Raw genomic sequence first — 23,871 nt, forward strand, 5'->3', positions numbered from 1 at the left:
CCTTTAATGGAGGAAGATGTTGCAGCTACAACATGCAGCAATTATTTTTTTAATTAACTTCCCAATGTTACAAACCACATGGCAAAAAATCATGAACCAAACTCCCCAAAATGATCATTTATACTAACTTAGGGTACATATTTGTTGTCTGTGTTTCACTTCTCCATATTGTCAACTGTTATGTGAAAAAGTTTATAGTAAATTTAAAAAAGCATGCAAGATCACAAAATATTGTTGTGATTCAACCCTAAGTGTCAAGATCATTGTCAAAATACTGTGAAAAAGCAACACTAACATTTACATGACTGTCTACTGTTCAGGATACATAGACACAATCCAAAAATCAGACCGTTGTATTCTTGTTTCTCTATTTTCTTCTTGGAATTTTGTTTCTACCTTTCATCTTCACATGGGTCTTTATTCCACTATTTCTAGATTTTTGCCTACAAATTAATTAATTAGTGTTGTTTGTGTGATCAGTTTAAAGGAAGAAATGAAAAGATACAGAGGTAACATCAAGCATTTCATATGCACCCATTGCTCTTTGCCTTATCTGCTCAGATCCTTTGGCAAGGCTGAAGTGTGGGCAGTATTTGTTATTCTTGTTTTCCTTTGTTGTGCCATACACACTTGAACCCTAAAACCTTAGGGCACTTCACTCACTTTGCCATGGCTCTGCAAGACCCAATGGATGGTTCTTGAAAAACTCAATGTAGGATGTGGGATCAAATTATAAATCCCTTTGAGTGATGATTTGGAAGTGTCTACAAAATACTATACATCTCTGTAACACTATTGTGATAATAAAACCACCACTCAGAGGAGGAAAGGAAAGTATGAGCCATCCCTATAAAGCAGCTGATCTCTCAGTCTCAAAGGTTAGGTAAGGATAAGGATTTAAAAAAAATACAACAGTAAATGTCACCATGATATTTCCTAGGAAGAGTCATGTAAATGTCATTTATTGTGCCAAATACATTTCCAAATCAGATGTCTTCCACAATCTATCAAAATAAAATAGCTGCCATTTCACCCTTCTAGGCAGCATCACAGGTCTCTGCAAAGCCAGTTCATTCCAGCACAAGAGCAGCAATCCAGCTTGTTCCCCTGTGCTGCCCTTCAGCATTGCAACATGCCCAGTCTGTCGAGAAGCACAGGTGTTCAGGGCCCTACAAACTAGCCTTTATATGGGACACCCTGACCTACACCTTAGGCACAGACCTCTAAAAAGTGTTTGTCACCCTAGACTCTCCTGCCACACTCAGGCTTGCTCTACCTTTTCCATTGGTACTGGTGCTTCTGCTACTCATAGGCAAGATTTGGAGGGTTTGGGTTCAGGCCCAAACACTTGGCATCAAGTGTACAAGCTGGTCAAAACAATGTGAAACTTCAAATAAATGTGATTTGTTTATCTGACAGAGATGTGACAGATAACTTGCAGGTTCATTTCAAGTGGTTCCTTTTATCTCCTACGCCTTACCTATTTATATGTTTAGACTGTGCAGATCTTAGGACAGATTTGCACAATCTGAACATTTTCACAGGGCCCTGAGAGATGCTAGACTTCAGTGACAGATCAGGCTGAAAAATTTTTCAGTAAATAACTCCATTTCTTCAGGGACATTTTCAGGGGGAATATTTTAAAAGGTATGCAGTTCTCCAGCTTTCATCCAGTAAAGCCTAAACAAAAAAATGTGAGCCAAGCAGGTGCAAAACAAAACCACTGTTTTTTTTATAGATTTTTTTTTTCCAAGTAGAATTAGCTATTTAGTTCTGGATGAGTTCAACATTAATCTACATTTGTCTGAACACACTGCCTCAGTGGCAGATAAAACTCAGCTACCTTACAGTCCTCTTTCTTCACTGCTGCCCAGAGCTCTTAGAATCACAGATTTGTTTTGATTGCAAAAAAACTTTAATACCATCAAGTCCAACCATTAGCCTAGCACAACATCTTGCACAACACCTCCTAATCCCTTTCACTCCTGAGCAAGCGTAAGATAAAAGGGAAATGCCACAGTTAGGGGGAACCTCCAGGAAGTTGAGGTCTAACTACTGAGACCAACCTTTAGAGCTGAGAAACCTCAACCTGCTGAATACCAAACCCTTGCTATTTTAAATTTACATTTCAAGTTTGGCCAATAGTAAAAAAATAAAAATAAACCTCCAAAACTAGTCTTCCCCAGGAGAACAGTTTACAAATAGTTCTATTTAATAATAAGATGAAGCTACAGGATCTCACTAGAACATATTCCTGCCTCATATACCATTAATACATTACAGCCTCTCAACTTCTAAGTTTTTTTTCTTTACTGAAATTTAGTTGCTACATCTATCTACAACCATGAACCTTTGGAATTAAAATCTGACAGCACCACCAGTAACAGGAAGATGTTAATTTGCCCACAACCAAAAGCTTCAAGATATGTTGCATTCTCTAAATCCTGAGCTGAACTGTCCACCAGTCAGAATCCTTCCATCTGAATAAAGGTCCTCATGGCCAGTGTCAGCACACAGGCAGGCATGCTTAAAACACCAGAGACCACCACTGCACAGGGAAGTTACGTTTTTTGGTTTTACCACATCAACAGAACTGCTTTGACCTGCAAGACTAAGAAACAGTGAAGAAACTCTTATGGCAGGTCTGCTGTCCTCCCTGGGGATGACTTTTGTCACATATTCGCATAGACTAGAGACTTGTTGCTTCTACCAGTTTTAAAATACTATAGTGAACAACACACAGTACAATGATCTGAGGTAGTAGTTAGGTAAGAGAGAAATGTCAGTGTGTCACAAAGTAAGATCATCCTTTGTCTAACAAAGTGCATGCTTGCAAGTCCCCTTAAAACATGAGGGACTTCTGTTGCTCCAAGGATGTGAGTGAGTACAAAAGAACAGGTAACAATCCCTGTACAAAAGTAAGAGCTTTATCATTGCCTTCCCTCAGTATTGGGGCTCTTCTGAAGCTATTTCAGAGATTCACTAACTTAGTTAATATAGGATAGAACCATGATAAATAGTTTGTGCTCAGTCACATCAATGACAGCAACAAAAGATGGATGACAGATGATTCAATGAGGAAGAATGACACTCCATTTACCTAGCAAGACTCAGGCTGTGTTCTGCAAGAAGCAGTGGACCAAATGTTGGCAAAATTCTGTACCTCTGAACACAGATGATATTCTGGAGAACACCTGGGAGTGTTTGCATAAGTAGGAGATCATCTCAGCCTTCCACTTGAATTGCACCTGGTTCTATGAAATTTATGTTTCTGGACGTCAGCAGCATCACTGAGAGGTCTAACATATTTATCTGGGACTGAGAAAGATAACTGCTGCTCTGAATAAAGTAGTAAGGCATCTTTAAGACTATGTCCTCCATTTTTTCCTGCCACCGTTTTCTAAGTTCAAATCTTACTCCTCTTGACATTGATGATGACAACATTAATGCAACAGTTTCTCTAGCAACTTCGAGCAATCCTGTTAATGAGTCTGACAGTGACAAGGCCATGGCCACAAACTCTCCAGAACCCTGGCTTGAACACCAATTGAACACCAGAACTTGTGGATATCATTTTACATAAATCGGTATCTTATGGCAGCTCTGAGTAAATAATAACTTGGAAGCAGACACCAAGAATTAAACAGAGGAAGATTTTGACCACAGAATATAAATGTTACAAGGATTCTTGTAAATTCTTGATGAGAGGTTGAGAGCCGCAGGGGTCCCATTGCACAGCCTGTCAACACAAACTCAGAAACCTGTTGGAAACAGCTGACAGTAGACATTGCTTTTTGTTTGAAATATTCATTAGAATATTAGCCTCCGAGTCAAGGGTTGGCTTTCTCTAATAGTCAAATGCTTTTCAGAATATGGGAAGCCAACACTGCATATGATATCTCATCTGTTTATACAGACCAACCAGTACTGAAGGTTTATTTTCTAGTAAAAAAACTCTACTCATATATGAAAGAGGTACACATCTTAAATTCACAATGTTGAAAGCAGTTGTAACTTGATAGATTACATCTTTATCAGCATTGAATCCAAGATGAGGAGAGTTTTCATTTAGTCAGTTTACATGGGAGATCTCAAAAGAATAAAATAAAAACACATACACATTGCTTTCTGGAAAACAGTTTCATTCATTTCACCCTTTTCTGAAAACAGTACCAGTGGAATAGCTTTTTGTTGCCTATTAAAATCCAAGATGAGATAGGAGTGCAAATTCCTGCTTTCCTGTATCACATTGAAAAAGCCTCCAACATACACGAAATTATCTTTCTATTATGCTCATCAGGAATATTTCTGCCCATTTTGGGGAAGACACTTCTAGTAAAAGAACATCCAGGTGTAAGAAATGAAAATGCTAGAAAGTTAAAATACACCACTTACAAAAAGCACAGGTAAGCACTGTAGAGCCTTAAAAAGACTGAGGGAATCCAAGTCTTCAAATACATAAAAAGCCACTATCCCTGCCCCCAGCTCACTCTCCCCCCCTCAAAAAAACCCAACCAAACAAAACCCAGAGCAATAATGTGCTCTCACTGATGGTCTCAGCCTGTTTTTGTTGTCCTGCCCATTATTGCAAAATGAACAACCAAGATAAAACACTTGGCAAACTTTTTTTTCTTTTATTCTTTTTAACACATATAAACACTGCAATAGCATTCTTAGGCTGCTTGCAAGGATCTGTCACAGAGACTTTTAAGAATGAGTTAGAAAACATCCCTGTGCTGGTTCGGTTTGGTGAGTTTTTTGGTAGCAGAGGAAGGGCCCCAGGGTGGCTCCTGTAGGAAGCTGAGAAGCTGCCCCTGCTCCAAACCCAGCCAAGGAGCCATTAGAGGGACAATAGATGCACCTTTGTGATTGACATACAAAAGAACTGAGATAAGAGCTGAGCAGAGACAGCAGTTAAGGAAGAGCTGTGCTGGAGCTGAGAGAGAGGTGCTGGTAGTTTATGAGGAAGAAGGGGAAGAAGGTGCCCAAGCAGAAGTTTCCCTGCAACCCATGGCGAGATGGCAGCTGTTCCCTGCACACGTGGAGGAACGTGGTGGAACATTCCCTGAAGGGGCCAGGAGGGGGGAACTTGGATTTAATGCCAGTGGACTCTGATTGCACAGCTTCAGAAGACCCTGGTGCCAGGGGAGTTTGTTCCCGAAGCAGCCCCTGACTCTGTGGGAAGCCCAGGCTGGAGCAGCTCTGGACCTCATGGGAAGGACTCAGGAAGGAGCGGTTCCTGGAGGACTCTCTGCCATGGAAGTGATTCCCCATAGGGAAGCAGGGCAGGACTGTAAGGAATCCTTCTTCCTGAGGGGGAAGGAGCAGCAGGAACCACCAGCCTGTGAAGTGACTCTAAACCCCATCCCCTGTCCCCCTGTGCCGCTGGGGGGAAGGAGGGAGAGAAACCGGGAACAAAGGGATTTGGGCCCGGGAAGAAGGGAGGGGTGGGGGTAATAAACCCTCCTTGTCCCAAATTTGTCTTGACCCATAAGCTTCTAGTTGGCCTCTGTCCTCCCCATCCCAGAGTGCGTGTGAGGGGGGAGTTCAGTGAGCAGCCATGGGGCTGCTCCTTTGTTGTGTGTTGGGCCTAAACCTCGACAATCTCTAATACTGATAAATATACAGGTGATCCCACCACATGATGAGAGATATCTCTCTCATTTCCTTCCAAATCTATGATTATTTATCTGTCTATAGATCTAGATTCCAGCCTCATCTACACAGCCAGTGCTTCTGCAAGTCAAACCCAGGACTATATTGTTTTCTAGGTGCCAAACACATAAAAGTAGCAATCACCTCTGATAAAGAATCATTTAAGTGAAAGGCTTTTTGCAACATAGAAACAGCAGTTGAATGTAATTGCCCAGGACAGTTTTGAATCATAGAATGGTTTGTGTTGGAAGAGACCTTAAAGCTTATCTTGTCCAACTCCCCTGCAGTGAAAGGTGTTTCATCACAGGAGAGATGTTCCATCCCTCTGGTCATTTTGTGCCCCTCCTCTGCACCTGCTCCAACAGATCCATGTCTTTCCTGTGCTGAGGACTCCAGAGCTGGATGCATTACTCCAGGTGGGGTCTCACAAGAGCAGAGGAGAGGGTGAGAATCACCTCCCTTGACCTGCTGGCAACACTGATTTTGATGCAGCCCTGGATACAGTTTGATTTTTGGGCTGCAAGTGCACATTGTCAGCTCACATCCAGCTTCTCATACACCAGGACCCTGATGTCCTTCTCCACAGGGCTGCTCTCAATCCCTTCATCCTCTAGCCTGTATTGACACCAGGGACTACGCTGACCCAGGTGCAGAACCTTGCACTTGATCTTGTTAAACACCATGTGGTTCCTATGAGCTCACCACTCAAGCCTACCCAGGTCCCTCTGGATGACATCCTGTCCCTCGGGCATGTCAACCCCACCGCTCAGCTTGATGTTGCCTGCAAACCTGCTGAGCATGCTCAAGATCCCTCAAGCACCTGTGTCACTGATGAATATATTAAACATACTGATCCAAATACAGAGCCCTATATATACACTTTGTTTGCCTGCTGTAGCCACACTCCTTTACTATCCCCCTGATTCATCTCTGCATTAGACAGCTGCTGTGATTAGGCTAATGCAGCACCATCCAGGGGAGCAATGTTAGGAGAAACTCAGTTAAGGATTACAGTGTGAAAGATACACACTTACAGGTACATTAAGGTTGCACAGCTACACATCAGCCTGGAAATAGTTGTGACAGGTTTGGCCATGCAACCTGAACAGTGTTATTTCACCAGGCTGTTGCTGTTTGACATGCTGTTACCATGCAGCCCCTTTAGTGTTCCTGCCCTTCTCTGACCAACTTGAACGTTTCTAACTCTGGTGGAAGAGAGAGAAATTAATCTGCTTCCCGGCTCCAGGATTATTTGCTCGGAGGGTAATTTGGCCTCTCTCGTGGACTGTTCTTTATTGAAGAGCACAGATGATACCCAGAGTATTGCCCGGGCAGCACTCAGCTGTTCAGAGGATTTTGCAAGATTATATCCAGTGATTTCCTGTCTGCCCCCACTCTTCCCAGTAAAGTTATTGATTTCTCCTCCCTCTCCTTCTCCACAGAAGGATTTAAGAGGACAGTTTCTGAAAGGGCTAAGATTAAGCTTCTCAATTTTTGTGAGCACAGTTTACTTAACACAGAGATGAAACATCTGCCACAAAAAACAGATGCAAATGAAAACAACAACACTTAAACCCCAACACACAAAAAGGAAGAGCTGGGACTACAGATTTTTCTGATAAGGAAGAGATGTAAGAGCTTTCCTTTATGGAATGGCTCCCAGCTGGGGAGCCATTACCGCTTCAAAACCCCCTGTTACTGTAAACTCCTGAGCTGATGATGGCCATCCTCACCTCAGGGTGACCACACAAGACTACTTCTTCCAAGTATTTCACTGGCTCCAACAACCATTTCCAACACAAGGCACTAGTGTTAAGGCTGTAATCAAACAACAGACCTCCAGCCAGTGCAGGGCAGAGTCATTAGGTCCACAGCAGTCATGCATGTTTCATGTTTTTTAGATCAAAATAAGCACAAACTGTAATTAAAACTGCTTTCACCCGTTAGGGAAGAGCAAAACTAAGCACACATTTTTCAGATCATACTGTCAACACAGAGCCTTGAATTAGCTTTATTCCAGCAGAGGACAAAAGCTACACAAAGAGCATTTGAGAAGACAATTAGACCTGGGAAAGTTAAAAGAAAAGTGTATCTAGACTCTTGTCACCTAAATGACATTTTAAATAGCATTTAATGGAACTTTTCACAGCATTGGTTCAACTCTTACAGTAACATGTAATATGACAAGCCTGGGAAAGTTAAAAGAAAAGTGTATCCAGACTCTTGTCACCTAAATGACATTTTGAATAGCATTAAATGGAACTTTTCACAGCATTCAACTCTTACAGTAACATGTAATATGACAAATAGAGCTGTTCACACCTTAAAAAAAACTAATAACATCAAAGCAGTTCATGCGTTGCTTTGATGACACATAATTCCCATCTCCTCCTCAGACTGCACACACTTATTTGTTCCACTAAGTTTACAGTGAAGTCTTCGGAAAGATGATCTGAACTGACAGTGATTCTAATGCACAAACTGGCAGTGCTGTACCTGAACGTGTAACACATACACCTCTGAAAAGTGGGTGCAGAAGAAACACAGGTTCCTTCAGTTCAACATTCAATATACAGTGATAACCCAGATGGCATCTACTGTTCTCCACTTCAGTAAAAATATCCAGATGGCCACATTAATAGCAATAATAACCACACTACTCTTTGGCACCCCTCTCTTCAATACACGACATTATACAAAAATACAGTCACTTTGTCACATTGCCTTTGCTTTTGTCTGAAATATTCAAGAACCTACATACTAGGAAATAAAAAAAAAAAAAAAGGAAAAAGGAAAAAAAAAGTCTTTTAATCTTTGGGTGCTTTTAGGGTTAACACTGGTTTACATTAGTTCCCAGTGTAGCAGTTTATATTTGATAGCATATGTCAGCTCTAAAAACCCAAAAAAGATAAAAATCTACAGAGTGCATCAGTTAAATCTTACATTTATTTTACCATAGTATTCAAATATAGCACTGATTCTACACTGTGTTTTTTTAAAATATATAAATGACAGCCATAATTTATAATAAAAGAATATTAATATGAATGAAATTAAGGAAACTAGAATGTGATTCGAACATCAGAAAAACAACATGGCAACAGTGAAATCTTCCTTCTCTTGGTTCCTTTAATATTAGATTGGACAAGCCCTGAGAAGCCATTACAGAGGGGGCAAGGGAATCCTGTAATAGACTGTGGGGATGGACTGACAATCCATCTACATCAGCCTTTTCATCTTTAACTGAGATAATTCTGTGGTTATCCTGGGGGTAAGATTACAGATATAAACATATTGTTGGTACAGCAATTAACACATAAATATTCAGCTCTGATGTTTCTTATCAGCTAAGTATATGTTTCTGCCAAGCTGCTTCCCTGCACCATTTGGCAAACGAACCCATTTTGTTTAAAAGGTAATTTATTGCACACTGGAGTTCAGTGGGTGTGAACACTGAACTGACAGACAAACAATCAACGGTTTGGGGAAATAATAGAAACAGCAACATATTTACACACAGAGATGAAGATGACATCTCTAATGCAAACATTTGCAAGCAGTTTTTTATAGCTACACAAATCACAAGGCCTGATAAACCCAGGGACCAGCACTAAGCAACAGGAACGTGGAGATAGGCAGCCTCCTCATCAGATGGGCAGCTCACTACTCCAGTAAATGGAGCTTTTAAAATACAGAGTAAGCATTTTTCTGCTGAGAGAGGTCTAGGGCTGTCTACAGTGCAACCCCACACAAATTTAAACTAGCTCTTCTGGGCAGTGGTAGTTATACAGTTATAACAACAAGGACTGCAAAAAGTAACATAGGAAGCTGGATAAATCTTTAGCGAACAAAGTGACTCAGGGTGGCTGTGGCAGATTTAACACCAACCATGAATGAAGCATGAATGTATTTGCATAAGCCTAGCTTTTGAGATGCTCTCCTAAGCCAAGAACCTGAGCCTGGGCTGATTGTTTCAGAGTGTCACATCAACTAGAGGAAACTGCCAGTGGGCAAGAGATACCTCATAACTTTGAAAAAAGGTGTCAACAGATGAAAGTCCTGGTTATGCCAGGGATTTATTATGTTACCTTTCAGTAATTTGGGAGTATTTTTTTATACTTGGGGTTCCTTTAGATAAAATACATTCCCACTTCTAACACTACTGTTTTTAGAGGCTAATTTTGCCCAGTGAGCACTCTGTGAGTGAAAAAATGCTGTGCTGCTGCTAAGTGCACAGGGATAGTTGATTCAAACTTACTTGCTGTGAATAAGAAATGAACTTGCACAAGTGTTGCTAGAGCCTTACATTTCACAAACACAAAGCAGCTTTGAAGACAGAATCTCTTACAAAACTACCCAGAAGACAGCAGAATGTTCCAAGTAGCAGTCCAGATAATCCAACTAACTGGTGCTGTGGCCTCATCGTATCAGAATCACAGAATGTTAGGGGTTGGAAAGAACCTCAAAAGATTATCTAGACTAACCCCTCTGCCAGAGCAGGACTCCCTAGAGCACATCACACAGGAACACATCCAGGTGGGTTTTGAATGTCTCCAGGGAAGGAAATTCCCTCTGGGCAGCCTGTTCCAGTGCTCTGTCACCCTCAGTGGAAAAGGTTTTCCTTATGTTTACATGGAACCTCCTATGCTCCAGCTTGCATTCATTGCCCCTTATCCTATCATTGCACACCACTAAGAGCCTGCCTTCATCTTCCTGACACTCACCCTTTACAAATTTATATATACTGTTGAGGTCACCCCTCAGTCTCCTCATCTCCAGGCTAAAGAGACCCAGCTGACTCAGCCTTTCCTCATAAGGGAGATGTTCCACAAAATATATTTACCAGGAGACAAGTGCTGTTCCTACTGACCCTTGCAAAATCTTTAAACAAATATATTTGCAACCTTTTCCAGCCATCTTCAGAGAAACTAATTCCTTTTACTATTGCACCAACTGAAATGAGTATAACCAAAGGCAAGACTGCAGAGGACAGACAAGCCCAGAGCACATCCCAGAAGCTGTTAGTTAGCCTACTGAGTTTGCATGAACAATCATGGTTTATATGTACAGTCTAGAATTTAATAGAAATAAGGCAAGAAGCTGCATTTTTATTTACATTTCAGGTTTTTAAATAACTAAACTAAAAGTAGGCTCCAAAGCCCACTTAAAGGTTTCTCTCGATTTGCCACTATTAAGCTAAGAAAGAAAACCAAACAGTAAAACAACTGAGATGCATTAAGATGATAGGACATGAAATCATCAAAGACATCTTTAGACACTGGAAAATCCTGCAGAGAGGACTCCCACTGGCAACGTTTTATTTGATGGGAGTTTAATTCAAGGCATAGGTCTATAACAAGCTGTAACCCAGATCCAACAGGCATTCAAATCAAAAGAGCAAGGGCTTTTCTTTAATTCCAGTAAAGCTAGTCTTGACCCTTCCTGGAGAAAAGCCTATAAGCAGATTTGACTTGAGTATTCTTAGCAATGTAAGTACCACTAGAAGAGGAGAAGATTGGATCAGTTTACTTGCACTACCAGAGCAAGTAGGAAAAACTGGGATGATGAGCTGGGTTAAACATGGGAGAGGAGCAACGTTCTTCCACTACCTTGATTTTCTCAGCCAGCTGTTGGTATCACCCTACTTATCCCAACACCCCTCTCTTCAGCAGCCACTGTCAGGTCCACTAGATCTAACACAAGCAAAAAGCCAAGTAGGCAGCCACCCTCCAGTTAGCCTATGTCCAAAATTAGAGGTAGGTATAAGCTGAAGAAAAGTAGCAGACAGAACTGCTATTTTGAGGGAATAAACTGAATAAAGCAGGTGGGAGGAGGAAGAAGGAAAGCAGCAAGGATAAAATAAACTTGAAACCCTAAGCTTTGCCTTTCGGAGTAATTAAACAGCAAGTCTCATGTTCACTGTCAGGCCCTGCTGAAGGCAGTATTTACCTTCCAGCTGGGCCTAAAGAGATCCAGGATTCTGGTTCTCTCATAGTTTCATACATGCACTTGTTTCATACCAAAATATAAACTTCTTCTTGACTGGAGTGGAAATACTTGTATTTGAGGATGAGCCTCTGAATTCAAGGTCAGAACAATACAACATAACATAGGAAATGCCTGTTTACTGAGACTGACATACCAAGCCTGCCAGAAGAGAAATTCAATGGCTGCCTGCCTTCCTGTGATGCAAAGCAGCCATAAGATAGCCATTTAAAACAGGATTATGCATCACAGCAGCTGTGCAAACCAGCCACAAGACATTAACAAACTCTTAGCATCTAAAAGAGAGATGAGAATTCAGAGATAACACTCCTTCCACTTCAATAACATCACCAAACAACTGCCTGTCCCAGGAGACAGAGCACCTCAAGGCACTCACAGGATCAAGAGAAAGGGAACTTTGATTAGAAGAATATACTGACACACACACAGTAGCTATCAGCAGAACATAAAAATAGTAAAGAAACACCATACCTCATAAACAGTCCAGCACTTTGCTGAGTTGCAGCTGCCACATGATCAAGTTTAAAGTGATGAGGTATCCTTTCAGATGCTTAACTTCAGCTTGCTAACAGAGCTCATGAGTATCCATCTCTTGAACTGGAGGCAGAGAAATGCAAATGAGATAAGAATGCAAAACAGGTGTAGACAATGTGAGGTTCCTATCAGACATGGCTAGAGAAGGCAAGTTTTCCTTTTCTCAGGGTTTATGGATAGCTGGCCACCTGCTGGGAGAGGGAGCTTTATTCTTTGCACCTGAGGGCTGAATATGCCCCTTTTTGACCCCCTCCTTTGGATCTATGTCCTCCCTGTCTCCACAAGAGATGTTATTAGCTTCTTTTTTTCTTTTCCTGACATTGATCTGAGAGTATTTGTGCATTTGTCTTTCCAGGCTCCTTAGAGGAGAGTTTCTTGCAATTTAATATATATTGCTTTTGCTTTTAATGATTTTAATATTTTTGTGTGAAATGCATGTGTTCTTCTGCAGCTTCTCTCTGTATTATACTGCTCTACTTTCTAACCAATATTCCTAAGCAGGGCATGAGGTGGTTTTTACTTGCCTTAAGCAAATTGCACATTCTAACTTGAGCTGAAGACATCACTTGCCAGGGAACTCAGTGCCACAAGGTCAGTGTTCTTACAAGAGTACTGTAAAGAAGACAGATAAAACAAACTCAAAGAAATATCAAGGAACTGATGGTTATTCTCAGCAAGAGAACTTAAAAAGCTGACCAAACACAGCAGAATAAAACTGCACCCATAAGAATTGAACAGATGTTTCTGAGGCCTCATTAAGTGTTAGCCACTACAATAAAAGCAAAGGGAGCTGAGACACAGATTTTATGGATCAAATCTCCATGGTTTTACACTGCTTTCAAGGAGAAAGTCCCCACACTTGCATCCAGTTAAGTCAGTTTTATTTCCTGTTAATATAGCCAGGGCCAGTGGGTTCAAAAGATGCTACACAGCATCTCTGCATGGTGAACGACTTGGATAAGGCTGTAGAAGAGCTGAGATTGAGACTACATTCAGATTCTCCATGGTTTTATACTCTGGATAAGCATTTACATCTCTGCAAAAAGGCTACAAAAATCTACTGGAGCAGTACAGTTGCTTTATACATACTGTAGTGAGGCAGTTGACTACCTGTAGCACCTAGGAACAGGAAAGCAGGCTGTTATGCACCCTAGCCAGGCATTTGCTGCTGCCCTGTGGGCAATCCAGGGTTTTTGCACCACAGAGAGCACTGACATGAGCAACTCCCAGGTTCCTTACCTGCAGGATGGCCAGGGGTCACCCCTCTGAAGCAGGAGGGAACGGGAGCAGCTGGTTGCCTCTTCCCCTGCATCCCCAGGTAGTGCCAAGACAGAGCAGCACACAAACCCACCTGCCTTTTCAGAGCAGAAAATCTCCATGTACACCTCCTGCAGGAACCCAACAGGACCTGCTGTGGTTCTGAGGAGCTCCATGAAGGCCTCTGGCTCACAGGCAGCTGCCCATCATCTGTGAGAGAAGTGCCTGAGCCTATGGGACAGCAGCTGCTGCTGCCTCAGGCTGCCCAATCCCTCTTCCGCAGTTTGTCAGGGCCTGTGAGCCCAGCTGAACCCCGAACTCACCATTAGATGGAAAGCCCTGCTTTCTAACACACTTGGATTCTGTGAGCAGCAGCTGCTCTTATTTCCCAATTTACACTCTAGTCCAGACTCAGAAAGTTCACCCATTTCTTGCCCTTTGAGGGGTCTCCCTGTTCCCACTGACCTCGACAGGTGAGGTTCTGCTGAGCTGGGGGTCATTTTGCACCTTTTCAGTACCACTCTCAGGTTTCTAAAAGTGTGGCTCATTGCTCATCTTTGCTCCTGTATGTCTAAAAGTATAATTTACTTCTGCATTGCTAAGATAAGATTTATGAATAAAACAGGGTTATGAGTTATGACTTAGTTTCACCAGTGACTAAAAGCCTCTCCATTGGAGTGGCCCAACTAGCAGGTACCTGCAGAGTTTCCTATGGCTCACATTTAAAGACAACTCTTAGATGTTTTTGAAAAGTACAGTCTTGACGCAATATCATCAAAGCAGCATCTTACTGTAAAGTTGAAACATCAGTTTTTCTCTCCAGACTGTTTTTCTGTCCTCCTTGAAACACTGTGTCTTCTGCCTCTTCTAAGCACTGTCACACATTCCTATTTAATGTGGATTTTGTCCTGCTGGTGAGTCTAGCAGCTCTGAGAAGCTCATGCACCTTCTTGAAAAAGCTAGAACAACCGTTTGGGCTGGCAAGGCCTAGGGATGAAACGTGAGCTTTCAGGCAGTGTCCCCTCAGAGTCAGTGGGCACAGCACAGGCTAAACCCGATGCACAGTTTGTAATAGAAAAAAAAACCTGCTGCCTCCAGAGCAGAAGGTCTCAAGGACTCTGTGGTGTGTACACAATATCCATGATGTGATACAAAGAAAAAGTCCTTCCCCATGTCATTAAAATTCAGGCATTTTTCTTCATGTGCAGTACATTTACTAATTGCTAGGAAATTCACACATTCAGGTATTTCAGAATTCAATTATTCTCTTCCTGAAAAAAAAGAGCTGAGAAATCCCACTTTGATCAGGCTCAGTGGGCAGCACTTGAGAAGAAAATTGTACTTCCAAACCAGCAAGTAGGCTACAATGTTGTGTTGCATCCCTCCAAGCTCTTGCTCTTGAGCATTCCCAAGGGCTGCACTGGAAATAGTGTTCACTGTTCAGGTGAAGTACCTGCTAAAATACACACCAAAAGATGTCTCCAAAAGAAGTTCTCTCTCAAGAGCTGCAGTACCTACATGCTCAGTTGCTGCTCTTCCCATTCAGACAAAACTAGAAATCATCATCCAGCCTTTAATCCTTAACTGCTCATCTAGAGCTGAATATCTTGGGGCTGACAGAAACCCCTGGACTAGCTATTGTAGCACATCACTTCTCAAATGTTTTCAATCTAACATCTCCTCAAGCTGGCAAAAACAATTGCATATTCTTAGTACCATGATACTTTGTTAAGACAACCTAATTTAATAACAGATGACTTTTTAATTATTAATAGTTTCTGAATCCCTCACTTTGCTTTGATGTGAAGAGCCAGTGGTTTGCCCATAAATTGTGCTGAAGCCACTCTCTGTAACAAATGCTCAGATTTATCAGCCATCATAACCTTCACCAGCCTCGACCCCTGTTCTTTGTGAATCAGGGTATGTCCACAAGGCACTGGAGCCTGTAATATGAAGCTTTACTTTAGTTGGCTTAGGTGCCCAGGGAAGGCTGTAAAATGCTCCTGAGAAGCAAAATAATCCCAGGCAGAATTCCTTGCAGGCACAGCCAGCTTTCCTGGCCATCTCTGTGGGACAGTATTTTGCAGTGCAGATGTACTGGCAGTTTCAGGCAAAAATGTTTCCATGTACTAGGCCCAGGCTTTGTCTCTGTTAGCCACTGACTCCTCTGTGCATGCTCTTTTTTTTCCCATAAAAACCAGCACTGCCCCTGGCAAGATGGTCCTCAACTCTTAATGTCAACTCCCCACCTCTTCATCTGCTACTTCTCTGCATGCTGCTGAGAGCTTTGATTAGTGTGCCCCTCTCCTTCCAAGTGGCATTGCTACAGGAAGTTGATGACATGTGGAAAGTCAAGCCTCTACATATTAATATCTGCACCCGTAGCACTTTAACTCAGATAAGACTTTTTGCCTTCTCATACAATGAATGGCAGGAACCATGAGCTGAGATCTATAATGTAGGAAACTCTATCTAGGGTTTCCTGACGTGCTACTGGCTGTCCTTTGCCATATGGACCAGAGACTTATTTAGTCATCTGTCCACAATTTTCTGATTAGTCTTTCATACATCATTGCAACTCAACTCCCCCTAATTGAGAACCTCTATGTCAAGGTCTGGGACATTCAGAGGCACACAATTATAAACACAGTCACTTCAGCTTGACCTGAGCAAAACTCCCTTGAAGGGCAAGCACTGAGCAGAACTGATCACTCTCATCAGTCACACATGCCCGTCACACCAGCCTGCTGTACCCCAGCTGAACACCATCCTTGCTAGCAGATATATTTATAGGGAATATCTTTTCAAGATTAACAGACACAGGTGTAATGGATCCTGCCCATGGATGAGAAGAGTTGGGGAAGCAGATGAGCTTCTGTGGTCTTTATTAAAGACCTGTTTTTACTACCTATACTGAGCTTTGAATTACTTTCATACAAGGCAAAATAATTTAACTAATGTGCTCTTAAAAGTAAGCTCCTTTAATCACTTTGGGAGATAATGAAAAAAAATCCACATAAATGTTTTTCTCTTTGTTTCATGGGCTAACACTCAGCACAGACAAAATATTAAAGTTAGGTATGAACCTTTCAAAAATATTATTCTTAAAGGATTACATTCTGTATTTATATTTATCAATCTTGAAAAATAAGACATCAACATGAGGTTATTTCCTATCTACCCACAAAACCTCACGTTGTAGAAAAATTTTCAATTTATCTTTATTCAGGACATCCTTCTCCCCTTTCAGTTATCCCCAGAACTCCCCAGGAGGGAAATAAAACTTCAGTTCTGCCTTTTTAACTTGGCTGATTTACATAACTCTAATGATATTTAAGTGCCTTTGGCTGCACTTTCCTTTCCTTTCTCTGTTTCTTTACTCCCAAACTCTCAAGGCAGATGAAATAACAGTTGGCAGTGTCTTGCTCATTACAGCATTGCTTGTGCTGTTCTTGAGTCACGCCACTGTGGTTGCAGCTGCCTAAGCAGCTCTCCAGTCCTCCCATGGATTCCAGTTTTCCTTTGGGAAGCCACTTCTGAGTAAGTGTCTTCCTCACATGAAGGAAAAAGAGCTCCTCATTGGAGTCAAACTGGTCTCCTAGGAGCAAAGGCTGGAGGGAAGCAGAGAGGTGCAGCAGAACAGGCCGGTTCTGGTTCAAGCCTGACCTCTACCTTTGAATGAGTGATGGGAACACATCCTGTGACCCTCTCATCTGCACCATCCACGCTAGGGATGAGAAGACACAGACATCACTCTGTCCAACAAGGCCAAAGAATATAAAAATTGCAACAAATCCTGATAAGAAAATAACAGAAATTAAGTGATGCAGATGAGGACAGATTTGGATTCCGGGGTTAAATTTATAGGTTAGGGATGGGCAGATGTGGAGTTGCAGAGTTCCTGCAGAAAGGATGAGAGGAATCTCAGTAAATATGCATGATCTTCAACTATGCTGATCTCTCTTACTCACTGAGGGAAATGTCTGGGGAGTGGACAGGCCAAGTCATGTCTTTTAGGGATGGACAAACATTTCAATATTCACAGTCATCAGTTAGATATTTGACCTTCCTTGCTATTCAGATTTGCTTTCTGCTCTTGTTTGGCACACTATGTCTTTCCATTTTCCTTCTGTTCTCATTTCTCTCTATACACAAAGGAAATTGAAGTATGGGAAACAGCAGTAACTGTTTTTCTTCACTGCTTCCCTGATACTCCATGTGGGGAAGTAAAAAGTAGAAACCAGTTCTCTCTGTCACTGCCAGGGTGCCAGCCCTCACACATCTGCTACATAATTTCTGCTCTCTGTCTTTCTAAAAAGGGACTGGAGTCCTCACTGTGCACATAGGCAGAAGATGTGGATAATGACTCTGCCTCACTAGCCCTTGTGATCCTCTCTGAAGTGATGGCTCCCAAATGAGCATGTGGATCATATTGGTTTTTAAACTGTTTAAAGTATCATGCAAAATATCCTCAAAAGTGCCTAAAACCTATTTTAATCCATGCTGTCTTTTCTTTTTGTCTGTGACAGCCACATGCCACGCTCTTCACTGATGCCTGGCACAGTGTTGAGAGCGTCTGCTGTCACCACGATGAAGCACAACTCTCTTCTTATGATGAAAAATGTAAGAAAAGTGCATCCAGGAATGCTGAAGTTATTGAACCCTTAGCTTCATACAGAATAGGTTTGAGAAACGTAAGCTTGCAGTAGCCCTTATCCAGGATTTTCTCAAACAACCATGCCATTAAAACAGAAAAGCTGCCAGAAACAGTTACATTCCCATGATGATCCCCTATCACCAGTCACAGTGCCTACCCCATCTGTTGCTCTTACTAGCTCCTCTTTCTTTGCTTTTTCTTATTTTTTTTTTTCCTAAGTGGATTCACCAAGAAACATTTGTCATTTTACCAAAAGCATATAATGTTGTGTTAAACCAAAAAAAAAAAGCTCACTGTTCCACTGCTTTCAAACAATGCATAAAAATGCTCCCTTCTAACAGAAAGTGACAGCCTTTCATGTAAAAACTAATAAAGACTAATATATTCCTTTTGTGGGTCATGATATCATCTTCCAAGAATTTGTAAGGACTGGACTACTTTGTGTGATTACGTTTAACCAGTAATATAATTTGAAAGGAACATCCGTCTCTTTCAGAAGTTTAACTAGAACAAGACCCTGCAGGATATTCACTATATTACCTTTTTGGCCATTGTGAATTTACTGTTTGGTTTGGAATAGACCACTGTGGACACACAGATTCTTTTTTCCATTTTAGAAGAAAGAAGTCTGACCCCACTGTACCGCTGGTACTAATAAAGGCAGAATAATCATGTAATCAACCCCATATATTAAGGTGTGACCTTAAAACCATGACAAAGGCACAGCTAAAACCGTCAGCCACACTCTGTGCTAGAGGAGGGAGTGCTCCTTGGCACACAGAATCAAGGTTCCAAAGGATATATTTACATTACCTGCCTTACCTACGGGGACTGCAAATCTCCCTACATGCCCACCAGTAGAGCACGATTGTTCCTTGCAGTGGGGAAAAGATGCAGCCCTTTGGTTTAGTGACCAAACTGCTATATGTTCCAGGGTCAGGGTGAAGCAGCCATCAAGCCCTGCTTGATGAAAGATGTTTAGCTTTGATCTGGTTGGTTTGTTTGTTTTCAAAATATGGTGCTCAGGCAGCAACTACATGCACATCCTTGTTTATCCCTGGGCCACCCACACCGTAATCTCCTCAGCTCTTATTTTAAAATAGAAGCATTTTCTCCATTCCTGTCTCCCAAATGAAACCCCTTGTAACAGCAGATGGCAAGATGGCACCTGGGTACAGACCCTACCAATCCCTGTAACTAAATGAGCACAACTAGGTCTAGGCAAAGATTCCAATATTACCTTCAACATAAACATCAAACTTTCTCCTACCTCGGGCTTCCTCACACCTTCTATTGAGAATTAATACAAGATGCCTTCAAAACTTCCATGCAGTCCTAAAGCCTCCAGCACTCCATTTGGCTTTCAAATTTACTGCACAGCTTCCTCAGTGCAGCATGTTCTTAATAGTATCACACTGTCTGACCCCACGCCAATCTCATTTTCTATCACAGCTAACTTAGCTAACTTAGCTCAGAGAGCTTCTGACCTAAAAGAACTTTTAATAAACTATAGATCATAACAGCAGAAGGACTGAGAAAGAGGCTGGATCTCAGCTGACCATAGAATTCTGCCCCAAATGTACTTTCATCTCCTCAAACAAAAAAGGAAGAGAAACTGAGACTGCACAGATCCACTAGTAGATGCCTTCAAGTATAGTCTTATTGCTTCTCTAATTAAAAAAAAAAAATAAAATTCTATTTATTTTTCCAGGAACTGGTTAAATTCCATAATATTCTACTGCAATACCCTTGTATTTTCATTTCAAGAATTGTTTCCCCTTGATTTCCAATCCCCATTTTTAAAGCAGCTGCAGAAATGGATGCCCATAATTAAGGATGGTGAGCGAAGTGAGTTAAGTGAGAAAATCTTTCAACCCCTATGGGATGAATGTCACCATAGAACTGGAATACACAAATACATTTTTAACAACTTCTGTTTTGTAATTAAGGAGAAGGATTTTTATTTTTCTTTCTTTCATTTTCAGAGCAGTACAGTAATGAAAGTCTTCCCCTGTCGCTTTTATTCCTGGAATTGCAGCATCACACAAGCCCAGCAGGACAAACTGTTCTTGTGAAAAACTGATTTATTCTTCCCTCTCTGACAATCTAAGATGGAAGGATTAAGTGATGATCCTCTGATCTTCCTTTTCCCTTGTCTCCAAGCATACACTTTGCTCTTGCTAGCATGCTGACCAGTCTTCAAATATATTGCTTGAATGGCCCCATTCCATTAGGGAACTGACATCTCTCACTTTAGTGTTATTAATATCAGTCCTTGAAAGCATTTAACCAATGACAATCTAACATTACCTCACAATGGGATTTAAAGACATTACAGTTCATTAATTTATGGTTTAATGCTGGCTTCTTCCAATCTGTTGTCCCTTCTCATTACAAATGGCAAAAAAAACAAGTCATAAAAGTCCTCAGTATCCTGCATAAAATGCTGCATAAGGGCTTCATTGATTTATTTATTGGTATGATTTAAACATATAAATCCTGTTCCTGCTTTGTAAGTCAGTTGTGAAAGAATAACTGCTGGACTTCTGACAGATACTATTTTTGCTTCACTTTTCTTCTTAACATTTTTCTTCCTGTGCAGGCAATTTGTACATTATATTTTCCTCTCTCAGTAAAAAATCAGAAACGTAACACACATTTCAATCAAGCTGAATTGAATAAATGGAATAATACTATCTAAACCTTTTGGGAGGGTATTCCTGAGAAGAAGGATAGGTTAGCAGTTCCAACTGGTTTAAGAAATACAGAGAGAATGCTGTTTCAGTTCTGTCATAGCCTAGTTCTGTGCAAAATTAGATCAATGTAATTGAATTGTAACTGTTCAGAGAAAACAAAAGGAACAAAAAATATGTTAAAATGTCTTGTTTGGAAATTGGTATGAAGTATTTCGTGTCTTTATTTCATGATCTGAACAGTGTGCTGTCTGGCAAGCAGGAGAGTGGCTGTGCTGCAAAGGTCCTGGGAGCCTTGGAGGACACTATCTGCACTTGACAGCATGATCTGCCAGCAGAGAAAGCCAAGAGCATCCTGGGCTGTGTTCACAGCAGCACAGAGAGGAGATGAAGGGAAGTGATTATGTGCCCCTGCAATGCACATCTTGGAGCACACTTACAGTACTGCAGTCAGTTTTGGTTTGTCGGGAAAGCTGAGTTCAGCAGAAGGCTACCAAGATTATTGAGGGCTGCCTGTCCTGCATGGAGAGGCTGAGGGAGCTGGGCTTGTTCAGCTGGAGAAGAGGTAGTCTCAGGGGCCCCAGTTTGCAGCCTGCCTGCATCTCTAGGAGGTTACAGGAAAGACAGCCAAGCTCTTCCCAGTGCTGCATGCTGGGACCACAGTGGGCACCAAGTTGGAACAAGAGAAGTTCAGACTGAACATAAGGAAAAATCCTTCTCCATGAGGGCACTCATGCAGCAAAACAGGCTGCCAGGAGAGGATGTGCTGCCTCCAATCTTTGAGGTGTTCAAGACTTGGCTGAGCATCCCAGCCTAACCCCATAGCTGGCCCTCACCTGAGAATGAGCTTGTACTACAGATGTCTTGTGCTCCCTTCCAACCTAAGTTGTCCTACCATACTAAACATAACTTACTTCTGTTCCTAAATCTTATTATATATATATTGCACTAAGACTCTGGGAAAACAAGGCTTGGCTCTAAGAATAAATTTATCTGATAAATCAGTAAGATACTGTAGTGCTGAAAGACCAGAAAAAGTGCCCCTGCAATGCACATCTTGGAGCACACTTACAGTACTGCAGTCAGTTTTGGTTTGTCGGGAAAGCTGAGTTCAGCAGAAGGCTACCAAGATTATTGAGGGCTGCCTGTCCTGCATGGAGAGGCTGAGGGAGCTGGGCTTGTTCAGCTGGAGAAGAGGTAGTCTCAGGGGCCCCAGTTTGCAGCCTGCCTGCATCTCTAGGAGGTTACAGGAAAGACAGCCAAGCTCTTCCCAGTGCTGCATGCTGGGACCACAGTGGGCACCAAGTTGGAACAAGAGAAGTTCAGACTGAACATAAGGAAAAATCCTTCTCCATGAGGGCACTCATGCAGCAAAACAGGCTGCCAGGAGAGGATGTGCTGCCTCCAATCTTTGAGGTGTTCAAGACTTGGCTGAGCATCCCAGCCTAACCCCATAGCTGGCCCTCACCTGAGAATGAGCTTGTACTACAGATGTCTTGTGCTCCCTTCCAACCTAAGTTGTCCTACCATACTAAACATAACTTACTTCTGTTCCTAAATCTTATTTTATATATATATTGCACTAAGACTCTGGGGAAACAAGGCTTGGCTCTAAGAATAAATTTATCTGATAAATCAGTAAGATACTGTAGTGCTGCAAGACCAGAAAAAGGATGGATCTATTGTTGACTACACAGTGTCCTTTTTTCTCTCAGTTTCTTAATTAAGCTTGTGAATAATTGTTGAATTAAAGCTTTGGAGATCAAAACTAATTTTGCAGTGTTTGAATTCTAGGGTTAATATTCATGTATTATAAAAGGTAACAAGGAATGCCAGAGATTATTTTATGCCCTGACTTTAACCCTGTGCCAGATAAGATCTTAGTGTATTAATACAAGCATTAGCAATGACAGCCATAGGCTCAGAGACAGAACATGATCCTTGAATTAAGATGCTTACTTAAACATAACCAAGATTTTTCTAACCTTGTATTAATGCATAAAACAAACAAACAAAAAAAGAATTCAATGTTTCTTAAGTTTTTAACAGATTTAGTATTTAAATAAGTCCTTACACTGATATAAATCACTCCTGCCAAATGTAAATAAAGACAACATTTTAGTTGAAGGAATGAGTTTATTCAGCAAGATTTAGACATGGGAAAAAATATGAATGGTGATGTGGAACACTCGTGTAACTCTGTAGCATTCATAAAGTGTCAGCTCTGCTCAAAACTGAAGTTGCTTGACAAGAGATCAATAGCATGCACTGCCTAATGGAAAGGCTTTTTTCTAATAAAAAGAACCTGAATGTGTTTGTGGACAACTTGTGGCAATCTCTTAGGCCTGCCAGTACCTTAGCAAGGATGGACTCTAATACAGGTTCATTGCCTTTAGTACTGTTTTTCTTGCTGTTTATTGTTTGGTGTTCTGATTGAACTATACAGGTGTAATGAATAATTTATAGCATTACACATCTACTCTTCCAGAAAATGCAAATCACAACTATGTCTATATCAGTGATAAAATGGGTAAGCAGATACACTAAAAAGAGATATATAGCAAATGCTTACAGAGCCTCACCAAAAATTACCAGTCATCCATCCTTCATAACTGTCCTGTACTGCTCCTCACAGACCACTAATTCTTTAAGAGGCACATAGCTATTCAGATCCATCACTGGAGATACTGTGGCCAAGCCAATCTCCTTTGAAGTCTATGAACATAGCAAAGGTGAGGCAGTAAAAGGGGATTATTTTGGGGATGGTTTTATTTTTTTAGTAAGGGCCTGCCTGTACAGAGAAGCCTGAGAAGAGACTACAACTAAGGTATTCAGTAACCAGCTATCTTCCCTTCCTTCTTAACAGCCTTTACCAGCTATAAAATATGGGCTTGTTTATTTGTGGATGACTCTGAAGGCTATTTTCTGTGAGAAATAGATGACAACAGAAGAACAAGAAGGGGGAAAAAAAAAAAAAAGTGAAAAAGAAAAAGTTCTGTGTTTGCTAGGATATATAGGATGCCCAAAAACAGGCAGGCATGAAAAACCCAGTCATAAAGAAGCAGAGTC

Source organism: Chaetura pelagica, unplaced genomic scaffold (genome assembly GCF_000747805.2).
Source record: "Chaetura pelagica isolate M959 unplaced genomic scaffold, ChaPel_1.0 scaffold55, whole genome shotgun sequence".
NCBI lineage: Eukaryota > Metazoa > Chordata > Aves > Apodiformes > Apodidae > Chaetura > Chaetura pelagica.